The sequence below is a fragment of the Mobula birostris genome, chromosome 10 (assembly GCF_030028105.1).
Source record: "Mobula birostris isolate sMobBir1 chromosome 10, sMobBir1.hap1, whole genome shotgun sequence".
NCBI classification, from domain to species: domain Eukaryota; kingdom Metazoa; phylum Chordata; class Chondrichthyes; order Myliobatiformes; family Myliobatidae; genus Mobula; species Mobula birostris.
The window spans coordinates 54,113,323-54,133,697 of record NC_092379.1 but is presented as its reverse complement, the minus strand read 5'-3'; the positions used below and the strand labels follow the sequence as shown (position 1 = coordinate 54,133,697).

Sequence of the window (20,375 nt, the reverse complement as noted above, 5' to 3'; positions counted from 1 at the left end):
TGCCATGGACAGTCCCAACCCGGCTATGAGTTGGGCATGGGGCTAGCAACCCCATCCCATGAAAGCCCAGTGCTATAGAAACGCCAAAAGAAGCATCAAAGACCTCAACCCTGGGAGAGAAAGGATCCTTGCTTAGAAGACGTATAAAGTCATGTTGTGAAAGTGATCAACCTTCTATCCACCCAGGACAGGGGACTCTGGCAAGCTGCTGCTGCTGTGGCCTATGCCGCAAGAGGGATAATGGGCTTATGAAGAAGATATAGAACAGGAAAGTTGTTTCCACTGGTACATGAGTCTAGAACTAGGGACATAATCTCAAGATTCAGGAGGATAGATTTAGGATGTAGATGAGGAGAAATTGCTTTTCCCAGAAAATAGTGAATCTGTGGAATTCTTTGGTCAGGGAGGCAGCAGAGGCTATCTCATTAAATATATTTAAGACACAATTACATAGGTTTTTCAAGTAAGGGTTATGGGAAAAGGCATGGAGTCAGATCAGCCATGATCCTACTGAATGGTGGAGCAGGCTCGATGGGGGAGATGGCTGACTCCTGCCTGAATTTCTTGTGTTCTTACAGCAGGAAGCCATTTGTTGTAAGATGTCAGTGTACAGAGGCGGGTGGGGGGGGGTGGTTTTGTACCACCTACAGAATGTACTGTAGTACTCTGACACCGTCACTGCCACTTGTGCAGCCAAATCCACAAGAATCTATTTATCATATTGTAAATCAACAATTGACTGACAACTGACCACCATTTCTATCCCAGTGTGCCACAAAGCACCAATGGGCATTTTAGAGAAGACTTTCTTAAAATAAGGGTCTTGTTCAAGCACAAACAGAACGTTTTTGTCAGTTCATTTCCCAGAGGTGTTGTGGTATGACTGTCTACTCAATTTACGAACCAACAGATATCTTCAGAACTTGCAGGTGCTAATAAAGTCAGAGTTCCTTCCTTGTCAGAACAACAGTCAAATTTTTATTTATTTAGAGGCCCTTCCATCCCTTCAAGCCGCACTGTCCCAGCAACCCCTGATTTAACTCCAGCCTAATCACAGGACAATATATAATGACCAATTAACCTACTAACCAGTACAACTTTGGACTGCGGGAGGAAAAATCACACACAATCCACTGGGAAGACATATAGACTTCTTACAAATGACATCAGAATTGAACTCCGAACTCTTTTGTCCAGGGCTCTAATCGTGTCATGCTACCTTGATGCCAATGTGGCATTCATGAATTCCTTCATCAGAGATGACACCATCAACAGTTTGTGTTAAATTGTATTAAGAGAAGGTGTTTGGGGTCACATACACAGGAGTGAAGAGCTACAACTGAGTTTCTTAGAGTCATCACTAGGGTTAGTTGTATTCAGGATCAGCAACAGAAAGAAATGGATGTGCAGTGATTTTACAGTGACAAGTTAAAATTTGGTAAGATTGTCACGGTACAGAGAATACATCAGTACATGGTTTCCTCTGTGATTTTTTTAATAGATTAGATGGAGATTAGCTCTAATTGTCAAATATTCATCAAAAGATACAGTAAAATGCATTGTTTACATCAAATTAAATCAGTGAGGATTGTGCCGGGCAGCCTGCGAATACGGCCACACTTCCCGCGCTAATAAAGAAAGCAAGATGGCGCTGGTAACTGGCGACTTTGCATGTGCTCTCCCGAGCAAACTGCCCTCTCCACTATCCTATACCCGAGAAACCCTTCTAAACCTCCAATTTAGCAAGATCAAGATCAACAACACCCTGGTGAAGCTACTGACCCAGCTGGAGACCACCGAGCCAGAACTGCTTCTTAAACTCTGGACCACACCTGGACCCAACCAGCGAGGCCCACCACGTTCCCAGAGACCAGCGGTCTGCTACCATGCTTGGAGACACGGCCCATTCCGACCAGCACCTCTCCGGAGCAGACGACCACACAGGAGTGACGGCAGAGACCTCAAGGTGCTGCAGACGCTTCCCCGGAGCGACCACCGTAAAGCCCCGTTGGTGGCCATCCACAGCTGCCGAAGTGAGGCCTCCGCCGCCGACCTCGGAAATCAAGCCTGAGGTTCGGCTGGAGCAGAGGCCTCCGCAACCATGACTCAGCTTAAGGACTTGTTTCAGCCAGGAGCCCGGCCATCCGGGATTAAGTGTCAGCTTCGGGGCCCAACCCAATCGACAGCCCGGGCCTCCGGCAGCTGGAAGTGGCAGCGGAGCCTCCCCCGTTACTCGGCCCGACCCGGAGCACACGACGACGCGACCCATCGATCGATTCCTGCGGGACATGTCCACCAACATCAAAGAGCTGACAACAAAACACTGCATCTATGGAAACCTGGAAAGATGCACTATTTACCGAGGAAGCGTGGGAAAAATAGCTGGGCTGCTGGTCAGATTGAAGCTGAGGGGCTCCAGGGTCCCTATGCCCACCATCTTACTAGCTAATGTGCAAGCCATAGAGAACAAGGTGGATGATCTTAAAGGGAGACTCACCTACTGCAGGGAGATGCAGAACTGCTGCGTATTCTGTTTCACCGAGACCTGGCTCTCCCCTGCCAGCCCCGACTGTGCCATCCGACCAGAGAGATTTTCAATCCATCGGATGGACTGCGCGGCGTCTTCAAGCAAGACGAGGGGAGGTGGTGTCTGCTTACTGATCAACACTGGGTGGTGCTCGGACACAGTGGCACTGACAAGCTCCTGCAGCCCGGACCTGGAACACCTGTCGGTGAAGTGTCGTCCCTACTATCTGTCACGGGAATTCACCTCAGTCATACCGACAGCGGTCTACATTCCCCCCCAGGCAGATGTGGAGTGTGCTCTGAACATACTGTATGCCAACATCAGTGAACTTGAGACCAGGTATCCGGAGGCTTTGCTCATTACAGCCGGGGACTTCAACCAGGCCAACCTCAGAAAGGCGCTGCCAAAGTTATACCAACATGTCTCCTGCCCCACTAGAGGCCCGAATATACTTGACCAATGTTACACAGCAGTCAAGGATGCCTACCGTTCCGTCCCACGACTTCACTTCGGAAAATCAGACCATCAGGCCGTACTCCTCCTCCCGGCTTACAAACAGAAACTGAAGCGGGAAGTCAAAAGTAGTGTCACGTTGGACGGAGGAAATGGATGAGCTCCTCTGTGACTGCTTTGAATCGGTGGACTGGTTAGTATTCAAGGACTCGGCAGCTAACCTCGATGAGTATGCCTCAGCTGTCACGGACTTTACTTGGAAATGCACGGAGGACTGTGTGTCTCGCAAGATGAGCCGGGTATTCCCTAACCGGAAACCTTGGATGAATTATGAGGTCAAGTCCCTTTTAAAGGCTACAGCTGTGGCTTTTCGGTCCGGGGATACCAGTCGCTACATGGAATCCAGGCGTGAACTCCGGAAAGCCATTAAGGGTGCCAAGAGGCAATATCGAGCTAAGTTGGAAGCCCAGGCTAACCAGAGGGATGCCAGTAGACTATGACAGGATCTAAATGAGATCACTGGGTGCAAAGAAAAGGCTGGGGATATCAATAACTGTGGCGCTCCTCTTCCTGATGAACTTAACGTATTCTACGCAAGATTCGAACAGAAGAGGAGTGTCCTGCTCCCTCCGGATGAACCTGATCTGGTGGCATTGAGATTCATCGTCACCAAGGAGGACGTCAGAAGGGCCTTCCTGAAGATAAATCCAAGGAAGGCAATGGGCCCAGATGGCGTCCCAGGACGGGTTCTCCAGGCCTGTGCAAGCAAGTTAGTTGGAGTGTTTGCTGACATCTTCAACTGCTCCTTGCTTCAGTCTAAGATCCCCTCGTGTTTTAAGAAGGCAACGATAATCCCAGTGTCGAAGAAGAGCAAGGTGGCATGCTTGAATGACTATCGACCTGTGGCTCAATTGCTATGAAGTGCTTCGAGAGATTGGTTATGGCACACATCAACCACGGTCTACTGGTCAACTTTGATGCTTTGCAATTCACATACTGGAGCAACAGGTCAACGGCAGATGTCATCTCTCTGGCCCTACATCCTCCTTAGAACACCTGGAGAGTAAAGACGCATACGTAAGGCTCCTTTTCATTGACTACAGCTCTGCCTTTAATACCATCATTCCAAATAAACTGATTTCGAAGCTTCGGAACCTGGGCCTTAGCACTCAGATCTGCACCTGGATCTTCAACTTCCTCACAGACAGGACCCAGGCTGTAAAAATAGGGGACAAGCTCTCCCCTACAATCACTCTGAGCACCGGTGCCCCACAAGGCTGTGTACTCAGCCCCCTGCTATACTCACTGTACACCCATGATTGCGTAGCCAAGTTTTCATCAAACTCAATATATAAGTTTGCTGATGACACAATTGTAGGCCGTATGTCGGGTAAGGATGAGTTTGAGTACAGAGAGGAAATTAAGAACCTGATGGCATGGTGTGAAGACAATAACCTATCCCTCAACGTCAGCAAGAGGAAGGAATTGGTTGTTGACTTCAGAAGGAGTAGCCGACCGCAAGACCCAATTTACATTGGTGGTGCACAAGTGGAACAGGTCAAAAGCTTTAAGTTCCTCGGGGTCAATATCACAAATGACCTGACTTGGTCCAGCCAAGCAGAGTTCACTGCCAAGAAGGCCCACCAGCACCTTTACTTCCTGAGAAAATTAAAGAAATTTGGCCTGTCCCCTAAAACTCTCACTAATTTTTATCGATGCACCCTAGAAAGCATTCTTCTAGGGTGCATCACAACCTGGTATGGAAGTTGTCCTGTACAAGACCGAAAGAAGCTGCAGAAGATCGTGAACACGGCGCAGCACATCACACAAACCAATCTTCCATCCTTGGACTCACTTTACACCGCACGCTGTCGGAGCAGTGCTGCCAGGATAATCAAGGACACGACCCACCCAGCCAACACACTTTTTGTCCCTCTTCCTCCGGGAGAAGGCTCAGGAGCTTGAGGACTTGTACGGCCAGATTTGGGAACAGCTTCCTTCCAGCTGTGATAAAACTGTGATCCTGACCCGGATCTGGGCCGTACCCTCCAAATATCCGGATCTGCTTCTCGTTTTTTTTTTGCACTACCTTACTTTCCCTTTTCTATTTTCTATTTATGATTTATAATTTAAAATATTAATATTTGCTATCGATTTGAACTCCAGGGAGCATGAAGCGCAGAATCAAATATCGCTGTGATGATTGTACGCTCTGGTATCAATTGTTTGGCAACAATAGAATAAAGTAAACACTGTGGCTACTTTATTAGGTACACCTGTACACCTGCTCATTAATGTAAACATCTAATCACGTGGCAGCAACTTAAATCTTAAAAGCATGCAGACACGGTCAAGCAATTATTCAGATCAAACATCAGAATGGGGAAGAAATAGATTAGATTAGATTAGATTCAACTTTATTGTCATTGTGCCGAGTACAGATACAAAGCCAATGAAATGCATTTAGCATCTGACCCGAAATGCAAAAAATAGTGTTATTTACAAAATAACTGCGAATAAAAAGTAAGTGCTACAGCACACAAATATAAAAGTACTGAGACAGTACAATATGGGTGCAATACTGCTTAGCGCTGTGATGTGAGGTTCAGCAGGGTCACAGCCTCACGGAAGAAGCTCTTCCTGTGCCTGCTGGTGTGGGAGCGGAGGCTCCTAGATATGGTACAATTGCCATACCACACTGAGATGTAGTTGGTAAGCATGTTCCCAATAGTACAGCGGTAAAAGTCCGTCAGTATCCTGGGACACAGGTGAGCTTTCTTGATGTTCCACAGGAAATAAAGGCACTGTTGTGCCTTTTTGATCAGGATGGAGGAGTTCAGGGACCAGGTGACATCCTCGGAAATGTGGACAGCAAGGAATTTGAAGCTTGATACATGCTCTACTACAGCTCCGTTGATGTCGTGGGGATGTGAGTGTGGCTGCTAGCATGCTTGAAGTCCATAATGATCTCCTTGGTCTTCTGGGTGTTAAGGGCCAGATTGTTGTCAGCACATCACGTGGCCAGGCGCTGGACCTCGTCCCTGTAGGCCCTCTCGTCATCCTTTCTGATCAGGCCAACCACTGTGTTGTCATCTGCGAACTTGATTATGGAGTTAGAGTCATGTACAGGAACGCAGTCATAGGTGAAAAGGGAGTACAGAAGAGAGCTCAGCACACAGCCTTGCGGCACGCCGGTGTTCAGGCTGAAAGTGGAGGAGGACAGGTTGTCTAACGAGCTTGGGCGCCCCTAGTCAAAATTTCTGTTACTGTGAATAGCTAAGTGAGTAAAAGATGAACTGATTTCCAAAAGGCATAAAGTTAAAGATGATACATTTCTTTAATATTTTAAGCAAGAAAACTTTTTTATTTCCATCTTTTACAGTTTCAAAATAACAAAAAAGGAAAAGGGCCCAAAGCAAAAGTTTGGGCACTCTGCATGGCAGTACTTAGTAACACCCCTTTGGCAAGTATTAGAGCTTGTAAATGTTTTTTGTAGCCAGCTAAGAGTCTTTCAATTCTTGTTTGGGGGATTTTCGCCCATTCTTCCTTGCAAAAGCCTTCTAGTTCTGTGAGATTCTTGGGCCGTCTTGCATGCACTGCTCTTTTGAGGTCTATCCACAGATTCTCGATATGTTTAGGTCGGGGGACTGTGAGGGCCAAGGCAAAACCTTTAGCTTGTGCCTCTTGAGGTAGTCCATTGTGGATTTTGAGGTGTGTTTAGGATTATTATCCTGTTGTTGAAGCCATCCTCTTTTCATCTTCGGCTTTTTTACAGACGGCTGATGTTTGCTTCCAGAATTTGCTGGTATTTTTATTGAATTCATTCTTCCCTCTACCAGTAAATGTTCCCCATGCCACTGGCTGCAACACAAGTCCAAAGCCTGATCGATCCACCCCTGTGCTTAACAGTTGGGGAGGTGTTCTTTTCATGAAATTCTGCACCTTTTTTCTCCAAACATACTTTTGCTCTTTGCAGCCAAGAAGTTCTATTTTAACTTCATCAGTCCACAGGACTTGTTTCCAAAATGCATCAGGCTTGTTTAGATGTTCCTTTGAACCTTCTGAATAGAACTTTTTGGCTGCAATGAGCAAAGGTATTTTTGGAGAAAAAAGGGTGCAGAATTTCATGAAAGAAACTCCTCTCCAACTGTTAAGCACGGGGGTGGATCGATCATGCTTTGGGCTTGTGTTGCAGCCAGTGGCACGGGGATCATTTACTGGTAGGGGGAAGAATGAATTCAATTAAATACCAGCAAATTCTGGAAGCAAACATCACACCATCTGTAAAAAAGCTGAAGATGAAAAGAGGATGGCTTCTACAACAGGATAATGAACCTAAACACACCTCAAAATCCACAATGGACTACCTTAAGAGGCGCAAGCTGAAGGTTTTGCCATGGCCCTCACAGTCCCCTCAGCTAAACATCATTGAGAATCTGTGGATTCAAAAGAGCAGTGCATGCAAGATGGCCCAAGAATCTCACAGAACTAGAAGCGTTTTGCAAGAAAGAATGGGTGAAAATCGGCCAAACAAGAACTGAAAGACTCTTAGCTGGCTACAAAAAGCGTTTACAAGCTGTGATACTTGCCAAAAGGGGATGTTACTAAGTACTGACCATGCAGGGTGCCCAAACTTTTGCTTCAGGCCCTTTTCGTTTTTTATTTTGAAACTGTAAAAGATGGAAATAAAAATGATTTCTTGCTTAAAATATTAAAGAAATGTGTCATCTTTAACTTTATGCCTTTTGGAAATCAGTTCATCTTTTACTCACTTAGCTATTCACAGTAACAGAAATTTTGACCAGGGGTGCCCACAGGCAGCTGTAGAGGCCAAGTCATATTTAAGGCAGAGGTTAATAGGTTCTTGATCAGTCAGGGCATGAGAATGGCCAGACTGGTTCAAGCTGACAGGAAGGTGCTAATAAGTCGAATAACCACACGTTACAACAGTGGTGCGCAGAAGAACTCTGAACACAGAACAAACCAAACTTTGAAGTGGATAGACTACAGCAGCAGAGAACCACGGGCATACACTCAGTGGCCACTTTAGGTACAGGATGTATCTAATAAAGTGGCTACTCAGTGTGCAGGCAACCTCCCCTGAGAGTACAAAGGGAATCTGTCCAGGGGTGGAGTGCTAGCCAGAGCACACCGGAATGCGTCCGGCACCCCTTTAAGAAAAAAGCTGAAAAAAACAAGCTAATTAAGTAGGTGCCGCCCAAGGTGATTTGAGTATCTCAGAAACTGCTGATCTCCTGGGAGTTTTACGCATGACAGACTCTGGAGTTTACAAAGAATGGTGCCAAAAACAAAAAAAATCCAGCGAGTGGATTTAACAAGATGTTTTCGCTCACAGAACAGCCACTCGCTGGATTTTTAAAAATTTTTAGCACCATTCTTTGGAAACTCCAGAGCCTGTTGCATGTAAAAATCCCAGGAGATCAGCAGTTTATGAGATATTCAAATTACCCTGGGCGGCACCTAATTAGCTTGTTTATTTTGGCTTTTTTGTGGGCCACTGAAGGAGTGGAGCTTTGAGGCTTTGACTCCGGAGATTCTGACAGTTTTGGCAGTTGGACTGTGCAATCAAGTCAATCAAGATTTGAATAGCTCAGACTCAGCAGAAAGCAGCTGAGCGGGCAATCGAGGTCAGGTGACCAAGCTGTTTGAAAAGCTCAAACAGATAAATAGAGGGATAGCTCAAGCAGAGCGGCCTGTGGAAAGCAGTCAGTGAGTGAGTGGAGCTTTGAGGCTTTGACTCGAGAGGCTTCGACAAGAAGAGGCGGAGGATGAGGTTGCCCCCAGTTAGTCTTTACAATGCCTCCTGAGATGGTGATGTGCCTCTCATGTGAGATATGGCAGTCTTGGGGGAACTCCCCTCTCCCGCAGAGTCACATCTGCCAGAAGTGCATGTGGCTAGGCGATCTGGAAGACCATATGAGGAAACTGGAGCAGCAGCTGGATGACCTTTGACTCATAAGGGAGAATGAGGCAGTCATAGATGACAGCTACAGGTCACACCTAGGCTGCCGGGAGCAGGTCGTTGGGTGTCAGTCAGAGGGGAGAAAGTGAAGGTGAGTAGACAGGTAGTGCAGAGCACCCCTGTAGTCATTCCCCTGAATAATAAGTTTACCGTCCTGGGTACTGTTGGCAGGGACAACCGACCAGGTGTGAGCCATGGTGGCAGGGCCTCTGGCACTGAGTCTGACCCTGTGGTGCAGAAGGGTGGGACGGAGAAGAGGAGAGCTGTCGTCATCAGAGACCCTATAGTCAGGGGAGCAGACAGAAGATTTTGTGGATGTGAGAAGGACACCCGCATGGTTTGTTGCCTCCCAGGTGCCAGGGTCTGGGATGTCTCTGATACATCCCAGTATCATGATACATGCTGGTGCCAACGACATAGGCAGGAAGAGGGATGAGGTCCTGAAGTGCGAGTTTTGGGAACTAGGCAGAAGGCTGAAGAACAGGACCTCAAGGGTGGCGTTCTCAGGATTGCTGCCAGTGCTACGTGATAGTGATGGTAAGAATTGGAGAAGATGGCAGTTGAATGTGTGGCTGAGGAGTTGGTGCAGAGGGCAGGGTTTTAGATTTCTGGATCACTGGAATCTCTTCTGGGGAAGGTGGGACCTGTACAGATTGGATGGGTTGCATCTGAACTCGAGGGGGAGCAATACTTGCAAGTAGGTTTGCTAGCATGGTTCGGGAGGGTTTAAACTAATTTAAAAAGGGTATGGGACCCAGAGCGATCGAGCAGTGAAAGGAGTGCATGGAGTAAAGCCAGATTTAACATAGAGAGGCTTTGAGGAAAGAGAAGCAGAATAAAGGGTGTAAGGTAGTAAGGTAGAAGGGCTAAAGTGTGTGTACTTCAATGCAAGAAGCATCAGAAACAAAGGTGATGAACTGAGAGCTTGGTTACATACATGGAATTACGATGTCGTGGCCATTACAGAGACTTGGCTGGCACCAGGGCAGGAATGGATTCTCAATATTCCTGGATTTCAGTGCTTTAAGAGGGATAGAGGGGGGAAAAGGGGAGGAGGGGTGGCATTACTGATCAGGGATACTATTACAGCTACAGAAAGGGTGGGTAATGTAGAACAATCCTCTTTTGAGTCAGTATGGGTAGAAGTCAGGAACAGGAAGGGAGCAGTTACTCTATTGGGAGTATTCTATCTGGTAGCAGCAGAGATACCGAGGAGCAGATTGGGAGGCAGATTTTGGAAAGGTGCAAAAATAACAGGGCTGTTATCATGGGTGACTTTAACTTCCCTAATATTGATTGGCACCTGATTAGTTCCAAGGGTTAAGACGGGGCGGAGTTTGTTAAGTGTGTCCAGGACGGATTCCTGTCACAGTATGTTGACAGGCTGACTAGGGAGAATGCCATACTAGATCCAGTATTAGGTAACAAATCAGGGCAGGTCACAGATCTCTCAGTGGGTAAGCACCTGGGGGACAGCGACCACCGCTCCACGGCCTTTAGCATTATCATGGAAGAGGACAGAATCAGAGAGGACAAGAACATTTTTAATTGGAGAAGGGCAAATTATGAGGCTCTAAGGCTAGAACTTGCGGGCGTGAATTGGGATGATGTTTTTGCAGGGAAATGTACAATGGACATGTGGTTGATATTTAGGGATCTCTTGCAGGATGTTAGGGATAAACTTGTCCTGGTGAGGAAGATAAAGAATGGTAGGGTGAAGGAACCATGGGTGACAAGTGAGGTGGAAACTCTAGTCAGGTGGAAGAAGGCAGCATACATAAGGTTTAGGAAGCAAAGATCAGAGGGGTGGGTCTATTGAGGAATATAGGGTAGCAAGAAAGGAGCTTAAGAAGGGGCCGAGGAGAGCAAGAAGGGGGCATGAGAAGGCCTTGGTGAGTAGGGTAAATGAAGTCCCCAAGGCACTCTTCAATTATGTGAAGAACAAAAGGATGACAGGGGTGAAGGTAGGACCGACTAGAGATAAAGGTGGGAAGATGTGCCTGAAGGCTGTGGAAGTGAGCGAGGTCCTCAATGAATACTTCTCTTCGGTATTCACCAATGAGAGGGAACTTGATGACGGTGAGGACAATATGAGTGAGGTTGATGTTTCGGAGCATGTTGATATTAAGGGAGAGGAGTTGTGGGAGTTAGGACAGATAAGTTCCTGGGGCCTGACGGAATATTCCCCAGGCTGCTCCACGAGGCGAGGGAAGAGATTGCTGAGCCTCTGGCTAGGATCTTTATGTCCTCATTGTCCACGGGAATGGTACCAGAGGATTGGAGGGAGGCGAATGTTGTCCCCTTGTTCAAAGGAGGTAGTAGGGATAGTCCGGGTATAGCCTTACGTCTGTGGTGGGAAAGCTGTTGGAAAAGATTCTTAGAGATAGGATCTATGGGCATTTAGAGAATCATGGTCTGATCAGAAACAGTCAGCATGGCTTTGTGAAGGGCAGGTCGTGTCTAACAAGCCTGATAGAGTTCTTTGAGGAGGTGACCAGGCATATAGATGAGGGTAGTGCAGTGGATGTGATCTACATGGATTTTACTAAGGCATTTGACAAGGTTCCACACGGTAGACTTATTCAGAAAGTCAGAAGGCATGGGATCTAGGGAAATTTGGCCAGGTGGATTCAGAATTGGCTTGCCTTCAGAAGGCAGAGGGTCGTGGTGGAGGGTGTACATTCGGATTGGAGGGTTGTGACTAGCGGTGTCGCACAAGGATCTGTTCTGGGACCTCTACTTTTCATGATTTTTATTAACAACCTGGATGTGGGGGTAGAAGGGTGGGTTGGCAAGTTTGCAGACAACACAAAGGTTGGTGGTGGTACTGTCACCCAACGACCTGCTTCCGGCAGCCTAGGTGTGACTACCTCCCTGTAGCTCTCATCTATGACTGCCTCATTCTCCCTTATGAGTCAAAGGTCATCCAGCTGCTGCTCCAGATTCCTTAAACGGGCTTTCATATCGCCCAGCCTCACGCACTTCTGGCAGATGTGACTCTTTGGAAGAGGGGAGCTCCCCCAAGACTGCCACATCTCACATGAGAGGCACATCTCCGTCTCAGGAGGCATTGTAAAGCCTAAGTTCAAGAGTGTCAGGGGGCAGAAGTGTATGAAGTTGCCATTACTAGGGAGAAGGTTCTTGGAAAGCTGAAAGATTTGAAGGCAGATAAGTCTTCACCCCAGGGCTCTGAAAGAGGTGGCTGAGAGATTGTGGAAGCATTAGTAATGATCTTTCAAGAATCAATTTATTCTGGTATGGTTCCAAAGGACTGGAAAATTGCAAATGTCACTCCAAGAATGGAGAGAGGCAACTATAGGCCAGTAATTCTGACCTCAATGGTTGAGAAGATGTTGGTGTTGATTACTAAGGATGTGGTTTCGAGGTACTTGGAGGCACATGGTAAAATAGGCCGCAGTCAGCATGGTTTCCATAATGGAAAATCCTGCTGGACAAATCTGTTGGAATTCTTTGAAGAAATAATAAACAGGATAGACGAAGGAGAATTGGTGGATGTTGTGTACTTGGGACCGCTTCTTTTCATGTTGCATGTCAATGATTTGGATGATGGAATTGATGACTTGTGGTCAAGTTTGCAGATGATCCGAAGATAGGTGGAGGGACAGGTAGTTTTGAGAAGCAGAGAGACTACAGAGGATTTAGACAGATTAGGAGAATGGGCAAAGAAGGGGCAGATGCAATACAGTGTCAGGAAGTGTACGGTAGAAGAAATGAAAGTGTGAACTCTTTTTTAAATGGAGAGAAAATTCAAAACTCGGAGGTGCAAAGGATAAGGCGGGCAGGGAGGTGCATGGGATTGAGTGGGATCCGGGATCAGCCATGATGGAATGGTGGAAAAGACTCGATGGGATGAATGGCCTAATTCTGCTCATATGTCATGGTCTTATAAAAGATGCATTGACATTGGAGAGGGTTCAGACCAGGTTGATGAAAATAATTCTAGGATTGAAAGGCTTATAATATGAGGAGTGCTGAATGGCTCTAGGTCTCAATTCACTGGAATTCAGAAGACTGAGGGGTGATCTCATTGAAACCTAACGAATGGTGGAAGGCCTTGATAGAGTGGACATGGAGAGGATGCTTCTTATGCTGGGGAGTCTAAAACCAGAAGACACAGCTTCAGATTAGAGGGATGTTCTTTTAGAACAGAGAAAAGGACCACTTCTTTAGCCAGAGATAATCCGTGGAACTTGTTGCCACAGGCAGCTGTAGAGGCCAAGTTATATTTAAGGCAGAGGTTAATAGGTTCTTGATCAGTCAGGGCATGAGAATGGCCAGACTGGTTCAAGCTGACAGGAAGGTGCTAATAAGTCGAATAACCACACGTTACAACAGTGGTGCCCAGAAGAACTCTGAACACAGAACAAACCAAACTTTGAAGTGGATAGACTACAGCAGCAGAGAACCACGGGCATACACTCAGTGGCCACTTTAGGTACAGGATGTATCTAATAAAGTGGCTACTCAGTGTGCAGGCAACCTCCCCTGAGAGTACAAAGGGAATCTGTCCAGGGGTGGAGTGCTAGCCAGAGCACACCGGAATGCGTCCGGCACCCCTTTAAGAAAAAAGCTGAAAAAAACAAGCTAATTAAGTAGGTGCCGCCCAAGGTGATTTGAGTATCTCAGAAACTGCTGATCTCCTGGGAGTTTTACGCATGACAGACTCTGGAGTTTACAAAGAATGGTGCCAAAAACAAAAAAAATCCAGCGAGTGGATTTAACAAGATGTTTTCGCTCACAGAACAGCCACTCGCTGGATTTTTAAAAATTTTTAGCACCATTCTTTGGAAACTCCAGAGCCTGTTGCATGTAAAAATCCCAGGAGATCAGCAGTTTATGAGATATTCAAATTACCCTGGGCGGCACCTAATTAGCTTGTTTATTTTGGCTTTTTTGTGGGCCACTGAAGGAGTGGAGCTTTGAGGCTTTGACTCCGGAGATTCTGACAGTTTTGGCAGTTGGACTGTGCAATCAAGTCAATCAAGAATTGAATAGCTCAGCAGAAAGCCGTTGATTATACAATCAAGATTTGAATAGCTCAGTCTCAGCAGAAAGCAGCTGAGCGGGCAATCGAGGTCAGGTGACCAAGCTGTTTGAAAAGCTCAAACAGATAAATAGAGGGATAGCTCAAGCAGAGCGGCCTGTGGAAAGCAGTCAGTGAGTGAGTGGAGCTTTGAGGCTTTGACTCGAGAGGCTTCGACAAGAAGAGGCGGAGGATGAGGTTGCCCCCAGTTAGTCTTTACAATGCCTCCTGAGATGGTGATGTGCCTCTCATGTGAGATATGGCAGTCTTGGGGGAACTCCCCTCTCCCGCAGAGTCACATCTGCCAGAAGTGCATGTGGCTAGGCGATCTGGAAGACCATATGAGGAAACTGGAGCAGCAGCTGGATGACCTTTGACTCATAAGGGAGAATGAGGCAGTCATAGATGACAGCTACAGGTCACACCTAGGCTGCCGGGAGCAGGTCGTTGGGTGTCAGTCAGAGGGGAGAAAGTGAAGGTGAGTAGACAGGTAGTGCAGAGCACCCCTGTAGTCATTCCCCTGAATAATAAGTTTACTGTCCTGGATACTGTTGGCAGGGACAACCGACCAGGTGTGAGCCATGGTGGCAGGGCCTCTGGCACTGAGTCTGACCCTGTGGTGCAGAAGGGTGGGACGGAGAAGAGGAGAGCTGTCGTCATCAGAGACCCTATAGTCAGGGGAGCAGACAGAAGATTTTGTGGATGTGAGAAGGACACCCGCATGGTTTGTTGCCTCCCAGGTGCCAGGGTCTGGGATGTCTCTGATACATCCCAGTATCATGATACATGCTGGTGCCAACGACATAGGTAGGAAGAGAGATGAGGTCCTGAAGTGCGAGTTTTGGGAACTAGGCAGAAGGCTGAAGAACAGGACCTCAAGGGTGGCGTTCTCAGGATTGCTGCCAGTGCTACGTGATAGTGATGGTAAGAATTGGAGAAGATGGCAGTTGAATGTGTGGCTGAGGAGTTGGTGCAGAGGGCAGGGTTTTAGATTTCTGGATCACTGGAATCTCTTCTGGGGAAGGTGGGACCTGTACAGATTGGATGGGTTGCATCTGAACTCGAGGGGGAGCAATACTTGCAAGTAGGTTTGCTAGCATGGTTCGGGAGGGTTTAAACTAATTTAAAAAGGGTATGGGACCCAGAGCGATCGAGCAGTGAAAGAAGTGCATGGAGTAAAGCCAGATCTAACATAGAGAGGCTTTGAGGAAAGAGAAGCAGAATAAAGGGTGTAAGGTAGTAAGGTAGAAGGGCTAAAGTGTGTGTACTTCAATGCAAGAAGCATCAGAAACAAAGGTGATGAACTGAGAGCTTGGTTACATACATGGAATTACGATGTCGTAGCCATTACAGAGACTTTACAGTCAGGGCATGAAAGGATACAGGGAGAAGGCAGGAGTTTGGGGTTAGGAGGGAAAATGGATCAGCCATGATGAAATGGCAGAGCAGACTCAATGGCCTAATTCTGCTCCTACGTCTTATGGTCTTATTTAGAAGAAAAGGAGTACTTAGAAGTCTTTGCAAACACATTGTGGGACATTTATAAGGACGACTGTTGAATAGAAATAACTTAGCAGGAGGTAATCTTTAATTTTTACCAAACGATATAGGAGCAGAATTAAGCCAATTGGCCGATTCGGTCTGCTCTGCCACTCAAAAATAGCTCAGTTTTCTTTCCCAATTGCTGCCTTAAATACACACAATAACTTGGCCTCCACAACCCTCCAGGGAAACAAATTCCACAGATTCACTACCCTCTGGCTGAAGAAATTTCTCCTTATCACAGGTTTAAAGGGAAGCCCTTTTTTTCTGAGGCTGTCCTCGGGTCCTAGACCCTCCTACTATTGGAAACATTCTCAGTATGACCATTCTAACCAGGCTTTCTGTGAGATGCCCCCTCATCCCTTTGAACTCCATCAAGTACAGGCCCAGAGGCACCAAACACTCCTCATACATTAAGCCTTTTATTCCTGAGATCATTCTTGTGAACCTCCTCTGGGACCAGCCCATCTGTCTTTACATAGGGGGCCCAACATTGCTCATAGTATTTCAAATGTGATCTGACCAATGATTTATAAAGAACCTGCAGACACACTCAAAATGCTGGAAGAACTCAGCAGGTCAGGCAGCATCTCAGGGGAGCAATAATCACTCAATGTTTCCCTTCATCAAGACTGGAAAGAAAGGGGGAAAATATCAGCATAAGATGGTGGCGAGGGGAGAAGAGGGACAAGCTAGAAGGCGATAGGTGAAGCCAGGTGTGTGGGGGAGCTGGGAGGTGATAAGTGGAAAAGGCAAAGTGCTGGAGGAGGAGGAGTCTCATCTAGGACTGCTCCTAGGAGAGGAGAGTGGACCATGGGAGCAAGGAAAGAAAGAGGGGCACCAGAGAGAAGTGATAAACAACTGAAGAAAAGAGTTAAGAGGCTGGAGTGAGGGGTAGAAGAGGGAAGGGAGAGGTAAAAAAATTACCAGAGGTTGGCGAAATCGATGTTCATGCCATCAGGTTGGAGCCTCCAACTTCTTATTTATTTAGTGCTATCTTTATTTATTGTAACTTATGTCCTGGTGGCCAGCCATTTTAATTGCTATCTCCATTTCCACTCCAACATGTCAGTCCATGGCCTCCTCTTCTGCCACAACGAGGCCACTCTCAGGTTGGAGGAGCCACTCTGTTTAGATAGCCCAGGACCTGATGGCATGAACATCAGTTTCTCCAACTTCCGGTAATTTCTTCTCCAACCCTTATCCCATGGTCCACTCTCCTTTCCCATCAAGTTCCTCCTTCTCCAACCCTTTACCTTTCCCATCTATCATTTCCCAGCTTTAAGCTTCAAATCTGGCTTTACGTACCACCTTCTAGCGTGTCCTCCTTCCTCTGCCCCATCTTCTTATTTTGGCATCTTCTTCCTTACTTTCCAGTCCTGATGAAGGGTCTCAGCCCAAAACATCGACTGTTCAGTCATCTCCATAGAAACTGCCTGACCTGCTGTTCCTTCAGCATTTTGCGTGCGTTGCTGTGGATTTCCACCATCTGCCGAATCTCGTTTTTATAATCTAGTTCTTTTATCTGAGACCAGGTGGTTACCCAACAATACAGCTCACACAGATCCTTTTACCGACACTGCCGAGGGAAGATTTGATGTGAGAGACAGAAGTCGAGATGTTGAGGAGGTTGGTTACACTTTGGGTGAAGTAATCTGAGCTGATAGCCCCATGGTCCCCAGTCACTGCAGCTACCCCCTTAAGTGAATCAGGAAGGAGAAGTTGAATGTACACACCACTGGCAAGTAGAAACAGGAAAGCTTTGAAATGAATGGTGCCCTGGGAGGGCATGTATTAACTGAGACCAGACCAGGCATATTTCCCAGCAAACATGTTTCACAATCTGATTCCTGATACAGCTTAGAAAGTCTGGGCTTGGTGGTGCAGAGGCATCTGTGTTAGATATATTCACAAATACTTAGCGTCCCTAGTTTCTTAAAAAATCATTTAAGTGTAAAAGTCACCTTGAAGTGTGAATACGTTTTATATTGGCCTGTTTAGTTAATCCTTAAGAGGAAGTCTTATTTAGTTTCTATACAGATTTAAGATGTGTTTTAATATAGAGAGGGAGAGAGGGAAATGGAGAGAGAAGACAAGGAGGAGATGGGGGAGATGGGGTGAGAGAAAGGCAGAGAGAGAGTAGTGGGGGAGAGAGATGAGGGGAGAGAGAGGGGAAGGAGAGAGGGGGAAGAGTGGGAGGAAGAGAGAAATGGAGAAGAGTGGAAGGAAGAGAGAGGGGAGAGGGAAGGTGTGAAAAGAGACGGGAGAGGGAAGGTGTGAGAAGAGAGTGGAGAGAGGTGAGAGGAGAGACGGGAGGGAGCAAGAGAGGGAAGAGAGAGGGGGAGATGGAGAAAAAGAGGGGGGGAGTGCAGGGAGAGAAGGTGAGGAGAGAGAGGGGAAAAGGTAGGTGGGAGGGAGGGTGGGAAAAAAAGACAGGGTGAGAGAGGCCGAGAAGGGAGAGGGGAAGAGGGAAGAGGAGAGAGACAGTAGGAACTAGAGAGTGGGAAGAGAGGGAGGAAGAGAGAGGAAGGAAGAGAAAGTAAAGAGGGCGAGAAGAGGGGAGAGAGTGAGAAGAGAGGGATGAGGCAGAGAGAGTGGAGTGGGAAAGTCAGGAAGATGGAAAGGGTGAAGAAAGAGGGGAAGAGAGGGTAGGGGAAGGGAAGAGAGGGTAGGGGAAGGGGAGAGCGAGAGAAGGGATGTTAGAAAGGGGGAGAGGAGAGTGAGGGGGAATGAAATGGGGAAGAGGGAAGGGAAAGGGGAAAGAAGGGGAGAGAGGGAGGAGGAGAATGAAGGGGAGTGAGAGGGGGAAGGGGGGAGAGAGGGAAGTGGGATGAAAAGAGAGGGTGAGGAAAAGTGGAAGAGAGAGAAGAGGTGAGAAGAGAGGGGTAGAAGGGGAATGCGAGGGAGAAGGAAAGTAAGAGGGAGAGTGACAGAGAGGGAGAGTGAGGGGGAGAGTGAGAGTGACGGGGAGGGAGAGAGTGATGGGGAGAGGGAGAGTGACAGTGACAGGGAGGGGGAGAGTGAGGGGTAGAGGGAGAGTGATGGGGAGAGGGAGAGTGAGGGGGAGAGGGAGAGTGAGGGGGAGAGGGAGAGCGACAGGGAGGGGGAGAGTGAGGGGGAGAGGGAGAGTGACAGGAAGGGGGAGAGGGAGAGTGAAGGGAGAGGAGAGTGATGAGAGGGAGTGTGAGGGGGAGGGAGAGTAAGGGGTTGGGAGACTGAGGTGAAGAGGGAGTGGGAGAGGGAGAGTGAGGGGGAGGGGGAGGGGGGGAGAGTGAGGGGAGAGGGAGAGTGAGAGTGAGAGGGAGAGTGAGGGGGTGGGAGACTGAGGTGGAGAGGGAGAGTGAGGGGAAGAGGGAGAGTGACGGAGAGGGAGAGTGAGGGGGAGATGGAGAGTGACGGGGAGAGAGAGTGTGGGGGGGAGAGAGAGTGTGGGGGAGAGGGAGAGTGTGGGGGAGAAGGAGAGTGAGGGGGAGAGGGAGAGTGAGGGGGAGTGAGAGTGAGGGGAAGTGAGAGTGAGGGGGAGTGGGAGTGAGGGGGAGTGGGAGTGAGGGGGTGGGAGAGTGAGGTGAAGAGGGAGAGTGACGGGGAAAGGGAGAGTGACGGGGAGAGGGAGAGTGATGGGGAGGGGGAGAGTGAGGGGAGGGGGAGAGTGAGGGTATGGGAGACTGAGGTGAAGAGGGAGAGTGACAGAGAGAGGGAGAGTGAGAGTGACGAGGAGTGGGAGAGTGAGGGGGAGGGAGAGTGAGGGAGTGTGAGGGGGAGGGAGAGTGAGGGAGTGTGAGGGGGTGAGGGAGAGTGACAGGGAGAGGGAGAGTGAGGGATAGGGGAGAGTGAGGGGAGTGGAGAAAGTGAGGGGAGAGGGAGAGTGAGAGTGACGAGGAGTGGGAGAGTGATGGGGAGAGGAAGAGTGAGAGTGAAGGGGAGGGGGAGAGTGACGTGGAGAGGGAGAGTGAGGGGAGGGAGAGTGAGGGAGTGTGAGGGGGAGGGAGAGTGAGGGGGTGAGGGAGAGTGACAGGGAGAGGGAGAGTGAGGGATAGGGGAGAGTGAGGGGAGTGGAGAAAGTGAGGGGAGAGGGAGAGTGAGAGTGAGGGGGTGGGAGACTGAGGTGAAAAGGGAGACTGAGGGGAGAGGGAGAGCGACGGAGAGGGGGAGAGGGAGTGTGAGGGGGAGAGGGAGAGTGAGGGGGAGGAGAGTGAGGGGGCAGGGAGAGTGTGGGGGGAGGGAGAGTGAGGGGTTGGGAGACTGAGGTGGAGAGGGAGACTAAGGGGAAGAGGGAGAGTGACAGGGAGAGGGAGAGTGACGGGCAGAGGGAGTGTGAGGGGGAGAGTGAGTGTGAGGGGGAGGGAGAGTGTGAGGGGGAGAGGGAGAATGTGAGGGGGAGAGGGAGAGTGTGGGGGGAGAGGTAGAGAGAGGGGGAGGGAGAGGGGGGAGGGAGAGAGGGGGGAGGGAGAGAGAGGGGAGGGAGAGTGAGGGGAAGAGTGAGTGTGAGGGGGAGAGGGAGAGTGAGGGGGAGTGAGTGTGAGGGGGAGAGGGAGAGTGACAGGGAGAGGGAGAGTGACAGGGAGAGGGAGAGTGACAGGGAGAGGGAGTGTGAGTGGGAGAGGGACAGTGACGGGGAGGGGGAGAGGGAGAGTGAGGGGGAGAGGGGGAGTGACGGGGACAGAGAGAGTTACGGGGAGAGGGAGTGTGAGGGGGAGAGGGAGAGTGAGGGGGAGAGGGAGAGTGACGGGGAGGGGGAGAGTGACGCAGGGGGAGAGTAAGGGGAGAGGGAAAGTGAGAGGGAGTGTGAGGGGGAGGGAGAGAGTGATGGGGAGAGGGAGAGTGAG

General features: G+C 48.6%; 1 protein-coding gene across 5 annotated transcripts in view; it reads right to left on the bottom strand.

The window, feature by feature from the left end:
* LOC140204512 (uncharacterized) overlaps window positions 1-20,375 on the bottom strand; it is a 167,168-nt gene that overhangs the window by 20,353 nt on the left and 126,440 nt on the right. The window lies entirely within an intron of this gene.